This window comes from Motacilla alba, chromosome 2 (assembly GCF_015832195.1).
Source record: "Motacilla alba alba isolate MOTALB_02 chromosome 2, Motacilla_alba_V1.0_pri, whole genome shotgun sequence".
Classification (NCBI taxonomy): Eukaryota; Metazoa; Chordata; class Aves; order Passeriformes; family Motacillidae; genus Motacilla; species Motacilla alba.
In genome coordinates this window covers 110755614-110773174 of record NC_052017.1, presented here as the reverse complement: position 1 = coordinate 110773174, position 17561 = coordinate 110755614, and positions in this window count along the sequence as shown.

The window sequence follows — 17561 nt, the reverse complement described above, 5'->3', positions numbered from 1 at the left end:
ATAAGATGCAGCCATACAGAATATTTAGGCATGTAATGCATATTTTGGCAGGCCCCCAGCTTCTGCGTCTTTAGACTTATGGTCCCCAAACATTCCTGTGTTTGTCACCCTTGAACAGAAAAGTTTATATATATATATTTATACTTCAGTAGAAATATCAATTACTACTCTATATTTTGCCCCAGTTTTGCAATAATCAATTGCATAATCAATAATTGATCTTTTTTATGTTCTGGCTTCCAAAAAAACTGATAAAAATCCTGGCAATGTTTCCATGAGAATGACATTACAAGATGAACAATCACAGCAGGATGTCAAGTTTCACCTGTATTTCACATGACAGAGCAAATAATGAGCATTAGATGCACTTTTATCTACAGGTAGGAAAACAATGTACTACTGTTGAAATCCGTAAGAACAGCCTAGTGCACTTGCTAATGTTAACAACGTGTTACATGTTCCTTCATTTATCCATGAATGTGAACCTAGTCTTAGATGCTAAAAATTAGTGTCCAAGATCACACTTAGTTACCTCACATCCTGCTTCATGAGGAAAGAGGACATCATTGTTTTCAACAACATATTTGCATTTCCCCACCCCTTTTTCCTGTGTCTGGGTGTAAGGTTGTGCTAAAAACTGTTGGCCGTTCCAAAAAGGCAAACTTCCTCTACCCATCAACACCTCTGAATCACAGACAATAAAAGTATAGCTGGTGTCATCAGGCCTTGCCTCTGCCACCAGCCTCTGCTTGTGCTCTAGTGAGCTGCTTCTCACCATGTGTAACAGCAGGGAGGTTGGCATGCAATTTTTACCAGCAGCCTAGGCGCTGAGGTCCAGCCTTTTGGTAACCCACAGTCAGAGGGATTGATTTTTCTTGCCTGTATTTGATTGCTTCTAACTTTTTGATGTTAACTCTGTAATGGATATCACCTAATCTTTAATCTGGCTGTACTTAATTATCATGTTATAAATCCTTTATTTTCATGCTTTCAAACACTTAGGTAATACTTGTTTAATATGTGAAGTGGTTGTACTTAGGATCTTCTTCCTGTTTTCATGTACACTTTATATTTAGTTGACATGCAAGCTAAAACCCCTCTTTGTATTCAACTGGTAATTAAACCCACATTATTTTATGAGATCTGGAAATGTTTTGGTCAGTCTTTTGAAGTTAATAATAGCCTAAATAAGAGTTTCTACCAGGAAAACAATAACAAAACTCATCTGCATGTATGTGAGAGACTGGAAAGACTGACTACTGGCTCAAAGCAACTCAGATGTGTGTGGGAGGAAAGGGCAGATCAAGTTCTGTAAAGATGGAACAGTCCTCTGCCCCACAGTCCACCCCCTTTGGAGTTCCAAGTTCCAGAGTGGCTATCAGATCAGAAGATCCACCTGATAGGGAATTGCGGCCACAGGAGGCCAGAACAGACTAAAAACCATTGCACAAAGACACACATGGCTAAGTCCCTATTGTCCTTGGAGTTTATGGCATCTGAGACACACTGGATCCAAGGGTGATAGCTGTACATTTCTTGTCTCTCTTTGTTTTCTCTCTTTCTCTTGTTTTCATCTACTAATTTCCTCTTCTTGAAATCTGGGTATTTTAAGGCTCAATAGGTTAGAGTGTGCTGAACCAATTCCCTGTGAAATGCTTTATTTTGATTGAAATTTTGCCAGTTCCTGATCTTCTAATGTTTGCCAGTGAAAGTTTGTGTTTTGACCTCCCAAGAACTTTTGTCAAGCTTTCTTTTGTGCCACCTCAGGAAAAAATAGAACCTTAAGCCACTTTTAAATAAACTTGCCATGCAATGGCTGGGGATTTACAGCACATTCGTCTGTAACCTGCACTGGGTGACCCTGTCTTGGCAGGGGGCTTGGACAAGATAATCTGCAGCGGTTCCTTCCAACCCTAACAATTATCTGATTCTGTGAAGTCCTCACTGAAGGGCAGACCAATTAGTCCAAAGGGCAAACAGTGTTCTCATCCAATTCAAGAACATGGTGTTGTGCAACTAATGATATATAATGGAAAAACCCGCAGGTCAGATAATCAAAAACCTGAAGTTAAGAAAACACCAAAGGTGTTTTTAGTACTTCAGAGCTTCAAGCGTGGACTAATATTTTTGGGTAAAAATCCAGCTTTACACTAATTTTCTTGTATCCCTATAAAATCTGATTTTAAGGATACATTTTGACTACATCTTATTGAGAAGTTATGTAGTTTACCATTGAGTTTACATAACATGGGCATATCTCCAAATTATGGTGAAAACAAGATAGTAAAAATACTTTTTTTTGAAAAATTGGCAAGTATTTTAGAAAAAAACATCATAGATTTTTCAGGCTGTATCTTGTTAATACTGATACTTAGGATTTATCTCTTTTTTTTTTTTTTTTTTTTTTAATTTCAGGCTTCCAAACACCTTAAGAACAGTCAGTTTCAAGTTCCCAAGTAAAATAAGCCTTGGGTTATTATTCTGTTTTAATAGTTACTTGTGAAGAAAATTATTTAATAACAAAACAGAAAAAGCCACATAGCATGAGCTTCATGCCCAGAAATACTGTTTTACTCTCAGTTCCCCAGTCCCATAGGCAGAGAGGTTATTTTCAAACCTAAATTTTTGTAGTGTTAGCAATTGCCTTTTTTATTTTACAGCTCTCTTCAAGAGTCTCTTGACACTTGACTATTACAACAGATTTTTTAAAAAGAAGAGAAAGCCTGGAAGTCACCACTGGCAGTCAACCATTAAATGTGATTTTTATTTCCTCTCATCAGGCAGACAACCAATAAGTCATCTATGAAGCTGAAACCAGGAGCTCTCTTATACTCCATTTATACAACCTATGCACACTTCAGTTAGGGCCTAGTGACATAAATAGGTTTGTAGAAGCCTGTAAGACTTCATAAAATAAATACCAGGGCAAAGATTGTGTATATAGAACATTAAAGAGATTTAAGAAAGAGAAGGAGAAGAAAATTTAATTTTTGTAGCACTTCTCAACTTAGTTGAGAAATCCCTGTTCTTTTGAAAAAATGCGGGGGATTTTTACATTTTTATAACCTTACTTATTTAAATTTATAGGACTTGTTGGACAGTACTGCTAACTATTTTCCAATCAGAGGCTTCTGCACTCTAATTAGCAGAACTGTATTGAGTTCACACATAGAAATAGTGCTTGAGTGCGACAAGGAGAGACGTAGAAAATATAACACAAATGTCCAAGGACCTAGTTCATATCATGGAAAAGCCTTAAACTGATTCCATCAACACAGAAAATACAAGGCCCATAAAAACCCTGTCTGGATGAAAGACTTGAATTGTCTCACTTTACAGTGGTCATTCTGGGAATGTGTCCCAAACAAGGAATACAGTTTCACACACTACCATTATCAGTACTTAGGGTTTCAAGTGCAGATCTCCACAAGCTTCATAACCAATACTCACTTCACTATCACTGACACTCTTCCATGATATTATTTCCTCTTTACTCTGTTCTGTGTGTTGTACAACTACTTTGACTTAAAGGATTTTCAGACCTGAAAAATCATGAAGCCTGAGTTTTTCTGCAAGTGACTGGAGGAAGGACAAGTAGACAAATGCAAAAGAAGTGCTATTCCTCAGAACCAGAAGAAAGATTGCAGAAAATAATACATATAATCATCTCAAGTGATTGACCTCCTGCTAACATCGTACATTTCATTGGCTGACTTGGTCAAGGCCTGCTTTGCTTAAAACAGCTGGTCAGGAGACACATGATCAGGCAGGCCTCACTCAAGAGGAAGGAAGAGTAAAATGCTGCCATTAGCACAGGGCAGCATGTACAAAGATTCTTCTTGCTAGGCTACTTGCAGAAGTGAGCCCACATTAAAACCTGGGAAAGTTTCATCAGAACAGAAGATAGCCAGTGCTCCTGAATTCAGATAAATCTGTTTGCATTTTAGTCAGTCTAGCAAGAGAATAGACAGAGAATTAAGTAACTGATGGTGGAAGATTAGCTGACTTTTTTGTCCTCCAAATGGCATGAATTTAGGGAACACATCTAAGCCTGAAAAACAGGCACTTTACTGAATATCACACACACATTTTTATAGTATATAATTCTGAGAAAAAAAGCCATGAAAACAGGTCAGATGGTTTTGCAGTAAGAGGACTCATACTTCATTATGGAAAGAGGCACCAGATACCTCTCTGATGTGATCCCTTCTTCAGGGTTTTCTGGATGGATAGTATGGTCTTTAATTGTCTCTTAACCATGGTAAGGACCTGGTTCAATAAAGTTTTTCTCAGAAATCAGTTCCTTTTTATACCCCATTGTCCTGTTTTTGGCTGTGATAGAGTTGTTTTTCTTCATTGTTGCGTGTATGAGGCTATATTCTTCATTTTTGCTGAAAATAGTGTTGATAATAAAATTTTAGTTACTGCTGAACAGTGCTTACACAGTGCAAGGACTGTATATCCTAAAACAGGATGATATTTACTCCAGACAGAACAGCAATGAGCTCATCACAACAGATAAAAACCTTGTCCAGGAGCTGTTTGTATAAGTCAATCTATCATAAAACAACTAAACTTCAACACAGCAAAAATATTTGTTCCCCAAAAAGATGTGAAGACAAAATATGTTTGTCTTCTGCAGATGAAGAGAATCTCACAATCCTACTCCACTATCCTGTAAATTAAATCTTTCCCATGAAATATGTGAGAAGTCTTGTGTGTCCTATTCCTCTCCCTTCTTTCAACTACAAATTTCTGATTCAACCTCTGCAAAGATATGCCTGAGTAGTTTCTCCAATGGCCCATCCATCAATCAGTACCTTAAGACTTCTGGTCTTCGCAATTGTCTCTATTAGCAACTTTTGTTCAGGGTTGCTGTGTCTTTGACTATAATGTATTAATTTTCCTGCCTCTTAACCTGTCTTTTTTTATGCTGACTAGCCACAAATCAGATATTCTGACAATAATCCTTATATTCTTCTGATCTTTGCACTAATGTAAAAAATGTACACTATTCCACAAGGATTAACATTTTTTGTCATTTGGTTGGAAGACCATCATTATTTGTTGGCAAAACAGAGGCAGTCAAAAAGATGTAATTGACATTTTTTTCTTTAGTCTTTAACCTCTAATTCATATGACTGATGTTTGTAAGATACTAAAGATTTTTTTTTTTGTACCCAATGAGTCTATTTACAGAAAGTAGTCATATTTTCTCTGCCTACAAAAACTGTAACTAAGTGACAGTGGCCAATTAGGGTAGATTTTGAATAGCTCCTAGCAGGTCATTTCCAGATTTGATGTGAGTGACAACGATTCAGTTTCTAATGTGACAGACATCCATAACTGGATCCACAGTGTTTTTAGCAGATCAGTTTTAGCTTATTGTTGTGGTTTAGGCCTGGTATTCCCCAATTTAGTGCTCCCACTGCCACTCCATTTCCCTTCCCCTCCAGCTGAAAGCATAAAAGGCAGAGGTCTTGGGTTGAGATATGACCACTTTACTGGAAACAGCAATGAGATAAAAAAGCAACAGCAACAATAATAATATCTAAAGTGTACAAAGAGAGTGTGGTTTGCATGCGAAACACTCACCAGGCCTGGAGCAATGAAACAATGACAGACAGACTCTCCACCATGGCACTTTTCTAGCTCTGGAAAGGAATCACAGAATCACAGAATTTTTAGGTTGGAAGAGACCTTTAAGATCATCGAGTCCAACCCATGTTCTAACACCTCAACTAGATCATGGCACCAAGTGCCACATCCAGTCTTTTTTTAAACACATCCAGGGATGGTGACTCCACCACCTCCCTGGGCAGATGATTCCAGTATTTGACCACTCTTTCTGTGAAAAACTTCCTCCTTAATTCTAGCCTGTATCTCCCTTGGCGCAGCTTGAGACTGTGTCCTCTTGTTCTGCCTGTTGTTGCCTGGAGAAAGAGACCGACCCCCAGCTCACCACAGCCACCCTTCAGGAAGTTGTAGAGAGTGATAAGGTCACCTCTGAGTCTCCTTTTCTCCAGGCTAAACAGCCCCAGCTCCCTCAGTCGTTCTTCATACGGCTTGTGTTCCAAGCCCCTCACCAGCTTTGTTGCTCTCCTTTGGACACGCTCAAGCATCTCAATGGCTCTCCTAAACCGAGGGGCCCAGAACTGGCCCCAGCACAGACCCCTGAGGGACACCACTGGTGACTGGCCACCAGCTGGATGCAGCACCACTCACCACCACTCTCTGGGCTCGGCCATGTAGCCAGGAATGACCTTTCTTGGAGGAAGCAAGAGAGATTCCCCCACCCCTGGCAATGACCTATGATGTTATGGAATAACATTAGGTTGCTGGCCATGCCCACGGGGTTCCAGGCTCTGTACTCTCACTGCTGCTGTGAAAAATTAACCCTGCCCACGGCTGAAAACAAGACACTTGTATGCAAGTACACTCTTTAATCCCTTCTTTTTTATACTGCCTACCTAGCAGTTTACTCAAACTGGATTATACAGACAGCAACCAGTTCACATAGGCGGGATTTACCATCCAAGTTCCTACAAGGTACTCCATGTAATGTCAATACTTCTTGAGGGTTTTGTTGAATGCCTAAACAATTACTTGGACTTCTCCTGAAAATTTTTTGGGACACTCAATGGAGTGAACATATGAGAAAACCTGATGCTTTCTTGCTTCAGCTTTTTTAATGGTTATTCAGCTAGGAAAGACCACAGACTGAAAACACTGAATTTTCATTATTGCTGGCATGATCAAGTCTGAGCACGAACCTCAGTGTTCCTGAAGGAATAAGCATACTTGCCTTACTGAAATAGCTCCATACCTTCTCCTAAGTTAAGCTTTCCCCAGATTTACTTGGGAAAGGATACCCAGAAACACATCTACAGCAGGACTGAAGCAAAGAGCACATAATTATACAGAAAAGCTGAGAACAGTCACCAGCTTCTCTGTGAAAGGAAAAATTCATGACAGAAACCAGTAGATTTCTATAAAAGAAGTCCAATTTTGGTATTCTTAAAATCACATAACTGAAGTGCCACCTTGAAGATGCAAATGAAGAGGAAGAACAGGTGTATTCTATAAGGACACTTGGGGAATAAAAGCTCCTTCAATCACACAGATACTGGGCAAAATACAGTAAATATTGTGTTCGGGATTTGGCTTCTTACCAAAAGACATTGAGGTGCTGGAGTGTACCCAGAGAAGGGTAAATGTGATAAGGGTTTGGAGGACAAGTCTGATGAGAAGTGGCTAAGGGAGCTGGGCATGGCACCTTATCATTCTCTACAACTACTTAAAAGGATGCTGTAAAAAGAGCTGAAGGTAGGTCTCCTCTCTCAGGTAACAAGTGGTTGGATGAGAGGATATGGCCTCAAGCTATGCCAGAGGAGGTTTAGCTTGATCTTTAGGAAAAATTTCTTCACCAAAAAGGTTGTCAAGCACTGGAAAAGTCTTGCCCGGGAAGTGAATGAGTCATCATCCCTGAAGGTATGTAAAAACATATGGATGTGGTACTTAGAGAAAATATTTAGTATTGGACTTGGCAGTGCTGAATTTACAGTTGGACTTGATGATCTGAAAGGTCTTTTCCAGTTTAAAGGATTCTGTGGGATAAAGCACATGTGTAATGCCCCGTTCACAGTTGCCTATTACTGATGAAATTACAGAAACAATGTGAAGCTAGGAAAAAATTTGATGTTTTGCTAATTCAGTCACTTAATCTCAAGTAACAAGGGGTTTTTTGTTAGATATATCTTAACTGAAGTGCAGTTGGTTACATGCACCAGAATTATAGTCTGGAGCTGAAATGCACTTTCAGAGCGTATCTCCACAGCCATTTAGCCATTAGCATATCAAGGTTCCACTGCACCTTGATGTGCACTGCGGTACAGGTGCAGTGGAACCCTTAAAAAGCAGAAACATTCTTGGTACCCATTTGTGCTACAAATCTCTTCAACTAATTCTGCTGCACTCTTAACTAACACAGACTCTTTAGCAGCCAGCTTTGAGCAGAGACATATAATAGCAGAATGTAATCAGCACTGCTTACACAATCAGGTGGCTTCTAGGGATCAATAAAGATTCCTATCTGCAGATGTGAACAGAAAGCTAGCTTAACCTAGGTCAAATCCACTCAAACTCAAAAAAGACATGGAAGTCTTACAGGCAGCTGAAATATATTAAATTACAGCAGCAGAACGGCAGTCCTTTTTCTAAGTTATTTGTAGAGTCGACACCTCAAAAGTGCAACAGATGGTACTCATGTTCCAGTGTACAACCCCTACACATTTGGAAGGAAAACACTGAACGAAGCTCTCAGTAACACCTGCAGTGCTTGCCACTGTAAGACAGTGGGCTCCTGATGGCATTGCACACCTGTATTATGACAGCTCAAAACGTCACTCAAACAGCTTGCTTCCAAGCACAGGAGTTTTGGGTAGAGGTTCAGGAAGACAAACTTGCAGATGCAATTTACTGGATGGAGAGACAGTGAAGACTGCACACTGATACTGCAGCTCTGGCACTCAGCATCAACTCTTTCAAGTTCTTTTCTTCCAAGTTCTATGTATGGAACAGCTTGTTTCTAGTCCTAGCCTTTGGTTTTCTGATCTTCAGCATAAACCAGTTTACTTTGCAAATTATTTGAGAAGATGTGGTATGCCCAAATCTAGTCCTGTATGAATGCAGTATGGTCACAGCTGGCTTGAAACATTTTTCTCTGGCAGCTGAGCCAAATTCAGCTTATCAATTTAAATTCAAATAATCAAATAATTCAAATAATGTCCTTAGGTATCTTAACAGGGTACCAAAGTTCCATGTATTATAGAAAACGTAGAAGCCTTTAGACAGTTCAGAAATTGGTCTAAAGTAATCTTTAGGAAACACCAGAAGGGGAAGAGCACTTTGTTCCCACTTGTGTATGCAAGGGGGTCTGCTACTGTGCAAGCATTTGATTGCACAGATAAAAGCTAGTTTGCTGAAACTAGCTCGATGAGCAATTTGAAAAGGAAGTGATCTACACTTTAAGTACAGAGAAAGGCACATATATATCTGCCCTAAAAGTGCTTACTTGTACAGAAACTTGTAAGCTGTGTTTTGTTTGCAGATGTTGCTATGAATATGACATCAAGCAGCCCCTCTAGGTACATTAGGATGCTAAACCACCAAAGAAACTCAGAGGAATGTACAGGGGTGGGAAGAACCTGCAGGGCATAGTGTAAAAAAAAAACTTCACTGCAAAATTAATGAAGATACTTTCATTAAAATGCATCAGTATGCAGTCAAAGTAATAGCTTGCATATACTGAAAATGGTCTGTAAAACAAGAGTGAAATAAATATGCTTTTTCCCAAGAGGAAGAACAACATATAGAAAACGTGTTATTCTTTCTTTCTTTTCCCTCTCATCTTGATCAGTTTTAAGTAATTGAGAAGCAACAAATCACAACCCAGCACACTTTCTTTAAAGCCACATGCATATTCTGGTACTTGAAATATTTTCCTGGGATCCTGAGCTGAATAGTATTAGGTGAAGGGGGAAAAAAATTCTGATTTTCCACATTGTACAAGAAAGCAAACAAAAAAACAAACAAAAAAAGAACAAACCCACAGAAATTCTAGGAAAAAATGGTAAAACTGTCTTTTATTAATAGCACAATTCTTTTGAAATACATGTCATAGGGACTTCTTTTCTAAGGGTCTGTTTGGTGCATAATTCCTCAGCAATGGCTCTGCAGCATCAAAGGCAGATGAGTGCAGTCTAGGCTGAAAATAGTCCTCCTCAGCATTCCCACAGGGCTGGCAGCTTCCCTCTCAGCAGTCTTACTTCAGGTAGGTCAGCCCCTGAGATTTCAGGAGCACTTACAATGCCCTCCAATTTCCCTACATATAAAAAATCAGGTATTTGCTACTAGAACCTGTTCCAGTCAGCTATGAAGCACCTGCTGTTAAGCCTCTTTCACACTTCCACTGCCCCAGCACAGCCAGTATAGAGGGGAAAACAAAGCAGTCTCCCTAGCTTGTCTTCTGACAGCAATTACATTGCAGAGCAGGTTGAGAAGGTGCGACACCTTCCCTGACAGGACCCAGTACCATTGAATAGTCTCACTCAGCAGGCCTCTGCAAGTTCTTTCCTTACAGCCTAGCTAAACCCAAAGCCATCCACTTGATCCAGCAAGCCAGCAGATTCTCCCTGCTCCAGCTTTCGAGCAGGTTTTAACCCTCCAGCCTTCTGGCTGGATTTCAGCCAGCTCTTCAAAGTGAAGGACATCAAAATCCTCAGTAAAACCATGAGGAGTAAGGTGGCTACCTGAAACATGGAGAGAGAAAAAAGCACCAAGATTGACATCCCAGAACTGGGATGGCAGAAAGATAAGGCTAGAGAATATGGAGAAGTGTCTTAGGTAGGCAGGTTAGTGACTGAAAAGATTTACAGAAACATGCTGATTGCTTTCTACCCTAATTCCATAATCAAAGAAGGCTGACTGGCTCATGTTAGGTTTCAAAACAGACACGGAATACTCCTGTACTCTATTAAAAAAGTCTCAATATGAGGATCACCCTCTTTTTATATTTGCCCTTAAATGTCATCTTACTGCTCAGGTTTCACAAGTAAGTTGTTTGGTTTTTTTTTTTTAATTTTCTTTGGAATTTTTCTCCAACAGTGAGAAAAATATGTTGTATACTTCACAATATATAGCAGTACATTTCCTCCTGTCTTATGTACTGGTTTTGTAATGTAATTTTTCTTCTCTCCAGTTGTTTTATGGGGGTTCCAATTATATTCACTTCTTCTGTCTCAAGCAATGGAACCCCAGTGACTGATGAAATAATCAAATTAGTAATGGTAGGACACAGCAGGTTTCAACTGTGTAGCTGTCAGGGAAAGAATTTGCTAGATGATTGCCCCTCGATGCAGAAAATAGTTGTATCTGTAAATGTGTGGAACCAGTTGTACATAAATTCTATTTCCTTCTGATGTATGAATTTTTGAAATGCGTTTGGTATTTTGGTTTATGATCATAAATAATGTGTGTTTTGGTACTTTTTTCTTAATAGCTATATAATATATATTGAGATGATATGTTGCCCTTCAGTTTAATTTTATTCAAATTTTAGACAGAAATTTCTCATTCTGGAAAAAACTAGGAAATACATTCAGGTCAGGAGTCTTTGTTACAGAGGCTGAGCCCCTGAATACCATTTTTTATTCCCATAATAACTTCTAAAATAGGCTGGAGAAAACCAGACTAACGTTAATGATTTATTGTATTATTATAATAAAATTTATAATAGGACATCACACCTTATTGTGTTATTTCTAACAGAAGAGACTATATGTTCTTTGATTTTAAAAAAAAAAAGTATTTTCTTTTGAAACAGCTGAGATGAAGACTCTTTTCTTTGAAAGAATGCCAAAGTAGCTCTGCTACAGCAGCAAGAGCATTTTCTGACAGTAACTAGAGGCTTAGATCTGCAACATGTCCTCCAAATGCCAGCCTGTTTTCCCTTAGGAGAAGAATTAAAAGTAATTTTGGGAACAGCATGGGGAAAAAACAATCAAGATTTTTTTTACAAAGTTCTGTGCTAGTATACTCAGTATTTTAGAGCTTTGTAACAGAGGGCAGTTAAAATCTGTTACTACTGTTAACTCTTAAGGGTGGAAAGGCTCAGAAAAAAATATGTGGTATTAAAACCAAGTATTTTGCTTTTAGTTCTCATGATATAGAGCAGACTGCAGTTTTTAATTTTAAGTGTAATTAAGACTAATTCAATGTCTAATTTTAATTGTATGTGAACTTCAGGCCAGTGAGATTTGCCTCATCAGCCTTAGGTGCTGAAGTTCACATACAGAGTCACAAAGATGGTAGACTAGCAACAACAAGGCTGTGATAATTCCTTCTGATGCTGAAGAAATTGTGGTAAAATTAACTTTTCAGTTAAATCGATCCCTATCTCACATGCTTAGATGCTGCTAAGAGGACAAGGACTGACTGCCAATAATTTGACTGAAACTACCAACAGTAGTTAGAAGCAAATGGCAAATTCCCCAGCTATCCAAGATACAACAGCATTTGCAGGAAAAAAAGTTTAAAAGCTCTGTTTCCCTCTAACTAACATAGCCACCGTAAACACATAGGGGTCACTGCAACACCAACACAGAAACGGAAAAACTGTAAGATTCATTTTGAAAATGTAGGAATAGGTCACCCTGACTCAAGTGTGTGTATATCTGAGTAGTGCAAATTTGTAACCTTTTTTAAAAGTACTGATGAGCAGTTTGGTGAAGACGATTTTTTAACACATCGTAATGAAATACCAGCCCATGCTTTTCACATGACTTACTTTGGCTATTCACTTATTCACTAATCTTGCAGAAAATTGCATATATTGGTCACAATTCCTCAGGTTTAACTTCAACTAAAAAAACCCCAAGAAAATGTTTAATAATTTAAAGTTTTATCTCCCTTTAAGTCATCTGGTACACACATTCAAACTAAATTTTAGTAACAGTCAAGAATTTAGACCCAGTTTTGTGATTATTATTTGGGTGAAAAAAATGGGAACCGTAAGGGAATTGACAATTCTGTTGTGTTGCAAGCCACCCGAACCTGTCAGATGAACAGTGTAGCCTCACTGGAGGTCATGAATTACAGTGGAGTGGTTCAGCAGAGCAAAGCACTTCCTACCAAGAACTTCCTGGATTCAATGGGTTTAGTCTGGGTCTGCCAGTAGTCTAGTCCCTTGGATTAGAATGACAGAATGACAGAATGACAGACTCACAGAATGAGCTGAGTTGGAAGAGATCCATCAGGGTCACCAAGTCCTACTCTTGGCCCTGCACAGGACACTCCCCAGGAGTCACACCATATGTCCAAGAGCATTGTCCCAATGCTTCTTTAACTCTGTCAGTCTTGCTGCTGTGACCATTTCCCTGGGGAGCCTGTTGCAGTGCCCAAACACCCTCTGGGTAAAGAACCTTTTTCTAATATCTGACCTAAACTTCCCCTGACACAACTTCAGGCCATTCCCTCAGGTCCTGTCATTGGTCACCAGAAAGGAGAGATCAGTATCTGCCCCTTTTCTTCCCCTTACAGGAAGTTGCAGTCTATGACAAAGTCTCCCCTCAGTCTCCTCCAGGCTAAAGAGACCAAGTGACCTCAGCCACTCCTCATATGTCATCCTCTCAAGGCCCTTCAACATCTTCTTTGTCCTCTTTTGGATACTCTCTAATATTTTTATATTTTTCTTATATTGTAGTTCCCAAAACACAATATTCAAAGTGAGGCCACATCAGTTCAGAGCAGAGTGGGAGAAGATGAATTCAGGGAGATTATCTTCAGATTTGCTTTAAGAACCTGCTAAAAACTCCAGCAAACGTGATGCCTCCAAATCCCTGTTTGCTACAAGCAGCACACTGACATGGGACACAGCTTTAATCTACACCATAATGACCCCAACTTCCCTAAGCAACCATGCTTGCTCATGGGTAATCCATGGGCAGACATCTTAGGTTCCATCTCTCAAGTTGTACTTTAATCACCCTACCACTATCCTCAAAAGACATGGCTATAATAAGCAATTCTTTTTTTTTTTTTTTCCCATAGCAACTCTTTGCCAAGATGAGCAATAGTACTTTCACAAAGCATAGCCATTATGTCTTACATTAACACCATCATATGTTCTGAATTATCCCATCATTTGCAACTGAGGGTTTGATTTCTAATCCATATGTGTTATGATACAGTTTTTAAAATATTTAGAGAGATGCCTCTGCCCCAATTAAGGTACAAAAAGGGCCATATGCTGAATATACATGGCAACCTTTTGTGTAAACCAAAGCAACCTTTGCTTCACACCCTGCAGCAAAGGAATTTATTTATAGCATAGAGCTTCTCTGGATCAATAGAACTTCAAACGATAATACGACGTGTACATTGATAAAAGATACCAGTTAGACAAAAAATAGAGTATTAACAGAAACTAATGGTAATGTTGGATTAACTTTAGGGGTTTAACTTACATGCTGAGAATTCTTTAGAAGAGTTCTATTAGCACTAATGTCTTCACAATCACCTAAGAAAGAGTTTTCTTTCAAATAATAATAAAAAAATGCTGTGGAATTGAATTTCATTTATTTAATCTTACTCTATTGAAAAGAGCAAGAAGTCTCACCTTTTAAACTCACAGAACAAAAGTAGATTCACATAATCTCCTTGATAAATGTCATGTAAATTGCAGTATTTTCAACTGGGACATTGTAATTTAATGACCTTTCAGTCATGAATAACCAGAACACTTAGTACCTTACAATAGCTTCAGAGAAATGGAAAACATTCAAAAATTAAAAAAAAAAAAAAAAAAAAAAAGAAGAAATCTGATTGTAGGGAATTTCTCAGTAGGGAATTCAGAAGTTCTTGTGACATCTTATTGGAAGTTCTAGAGAATGATCCTATGTTGTATAAGAAAAATGAATGAGACACATGCGCAGTGTTTTAGCAACATATTTGGGGGTATGTTTAGACAGCAATAAATAAAGGATTCTACTATTTATGTCTTTTGCTATGATATTCCTCCTTGTTCCTCTTCTACTGTCTATTTACAGATTATTCTTTTATGTAACAATGTATATTTTCATTAACAATTGCATGTATCATCATATATTACTATGCATCATTTCTTTTGACATGAAATACAGAATGTAATGTGCACCACAGTAAACAAGTAAAAGTTACAAGTAGTGATAATATTTTTTGGACTCATACCTTTGAGAGAAATACAAACATGAAAGAAGCAGGTACAGCATTTGAGGCCAAGGAAATTATTTTCATTTTTAAAGACATTTTTATTCAAGGCAGCTGATATTTTTCATTTTGGTTTCCACTGAGTTACTGAACAGTTATTTCCAGGTGCTACTTTAAAGATTTAATCTTATAATTAATTAACCCTGATGACAGCAATATATAGGGCCAAATGTAAGAGAAAATATTAGGTATTGCTTTGAATAAGGCAGTGTCTATCTGGGTATTTTCTCCAGAAGTTTATACTTAAATATGATATTCAAACAACAATCTTAAGCATTCAAACAAGGCATGCAGTGAAATCACTTGAAATATTTTCCATGCCCAACTGCCATTTGGAATAAATGACTATAGATTCTAAAAATCTGAAAAATTCATAAGGCATATAATTCCTGCCCTTCAGCACTCTCTCTGTTTGTAACTGTGTCACAACTAGAGATGATATGAGATTCCCTTTTAAATGGTGTGTAGGCTTTTGTGCAGAGGTGCATAGGAGTGATGATCATTGTGGGTCCCACACAAATGAATAATTCTAGCCTAGTCTAGCCTAGTCTGCTTCTATCCTATTTATAATCTAATGTATAAGTTCTTAGAGTGTTGTCAATAAAATATCTTTCCTAAGTAATCATACATATGTTAAGTCAGAGGTAATAAATATCATACTGTTACCACCGACAAATTCCTAAAAAACCAAGTACATACCTTGTTATGATCAACTCCAAAATTTCCTGCAGATCAATAAAAAGTGAGCCAATAAAAAAACATATGTTTGGAAGACGAGTTTATACAAAATTATTAAACATTGCAATTATTTACAGTTTGGTAACCCTGACTGTGTTATAGTTCTGCCTCCTGTTTACATTTTGTAAAGTAAAATACATCTTCAGTTTTTACAACTGAGCAGTGAAAACTGCTTTCTTGAGAAGTTCAATGACTTGCCTTTCTGCTTTTACATTTACCTTTTCCATCCATCTGTGACTGCTTATTTCTGTATCACAAAGAGGAAAACACTGTTGACCTCACTAAAAAAACCTAGTATCTTTACACACTTGATTCAGCCGTACTACTACTATTATTTTTAGAAGAACAAAAGAAACAAACAAAAAATGAAGTCAAATCACCAAAGATATTTCTTACTTTTTTAAATATTCAGGTAAAAGACCTCAGGCAAAATCAATTCAGACATGAATATATGCATCAGTCTTCAAGAATTCCAACAGGGCTCAATTTGTTTCCTGGTAAAAGCTGTAAAATCAAAGTTACAATTGGAATATCAGCATAAAATTCAAGTCCATCCAAAAATTCCAACTGTGGACTAGCTGGATATCAGTGCTTTGCCTGCATGCACACCCAGAACCCTCTGTCAATGAATTCCTGGATGGTGCAAGATCTTCCCAAGTCCTCTCAGCACTGAGGAGACAGCACATGAGACAATGACTAAGCCTTTAACCAGCTTCACAACAAAATTTCTGTTACAGGAACTCTCCAGGTGTGAATTATAGACAGCCCTGGAATTTTCCTAAGCAGGCCCTGCTGTGCCTAGACTCTTTGCTAGCCACCATCTGTATGCTTCAATACATCTGCTATTCATGCATAATTTATTCATATGCATTTATTAAAAATGCAGGTACCTTGGATAAAGAATCTGGCAGGCTCATTGACCCCTTCAGGCAGTTCCTGATGCAAGACTGCCCAAAATACACAGATCGTTGCAAACAGCCAGTAGAAAGGGGGTTTTTGTGCATTTGACAGAAATGGTCATACATGACAGTCTTTTATACATAATTAATATTATGTATTGTGTATCATTTAAAACACTCAATATAAACATATCTATGAGATGCTGGAGTCGTCATGGAGGACTGAAGACCAGCTGAATTATAGAAATAAGTGAAATAGCATCACAACTAGCCTTAATCTGATCCAGGTGAACACACTGCTGCAGGGATACTTGCAATGGGGACTCCTGCAACTAAACAGAAAACAGGCATCTCATTCAAGAGACTGGTTTCCTGTCAGAAGTGCTATGCTCTGCCAAGGTGCCATTTCTTTTTTTAGATAAAAAAAATGCCTGTGAGAATTTCTACAAGTTTCCAGTGCTTCAAAGAAGATTAAAAAAAATACATTAACAACAAATATGTCATCCTCTTTCAAAATACATTACAAATAAGGGATAGTAAATTTCCTTTTCAAAGTGTGAGAGAGCACAGTTCCACTACTGTGCAGAAGGATAGGTATTTTTTTCCAAACCATGCTAAAACAAAAACTTAAAAACAAAAGCTTAATAAATTTGAACCCTTGTATATATGTACTACCAAAAACAAAAAAAAAGCTGTATGCCTGCCTTTTTGTCTACTTTAGGTATTAGATGGAAATATTAGTCATGTACATGACTAATTTTTTTACTAATTCCTTTGACACAATAAAAAAAAAAAAAGAAAAACCCACATGACTAACGCTGATTAACACAATACCTTCCACCTCATATGATGAATCAGGAATGTCATATCAAAGGAATAGAATTACAATTAGATCTGAGTAGCTGGGCTCTGCCTAAAGGCCAAACATTTCTGTAGAATTTGTTTCACTCCTTTTGGTAAGAAGACTGGATATACATGACAACAGTACAAAGAGACAAGCACCAATAATACACCTAATTTTGCATCTGCATCTGGAGTGCTAAAAGTGTTGCATGACCCTAGATAAATCATTCCTCCTCTAAAATTCAGGAAAAACAGCACCCATAAGGGCACTGATGC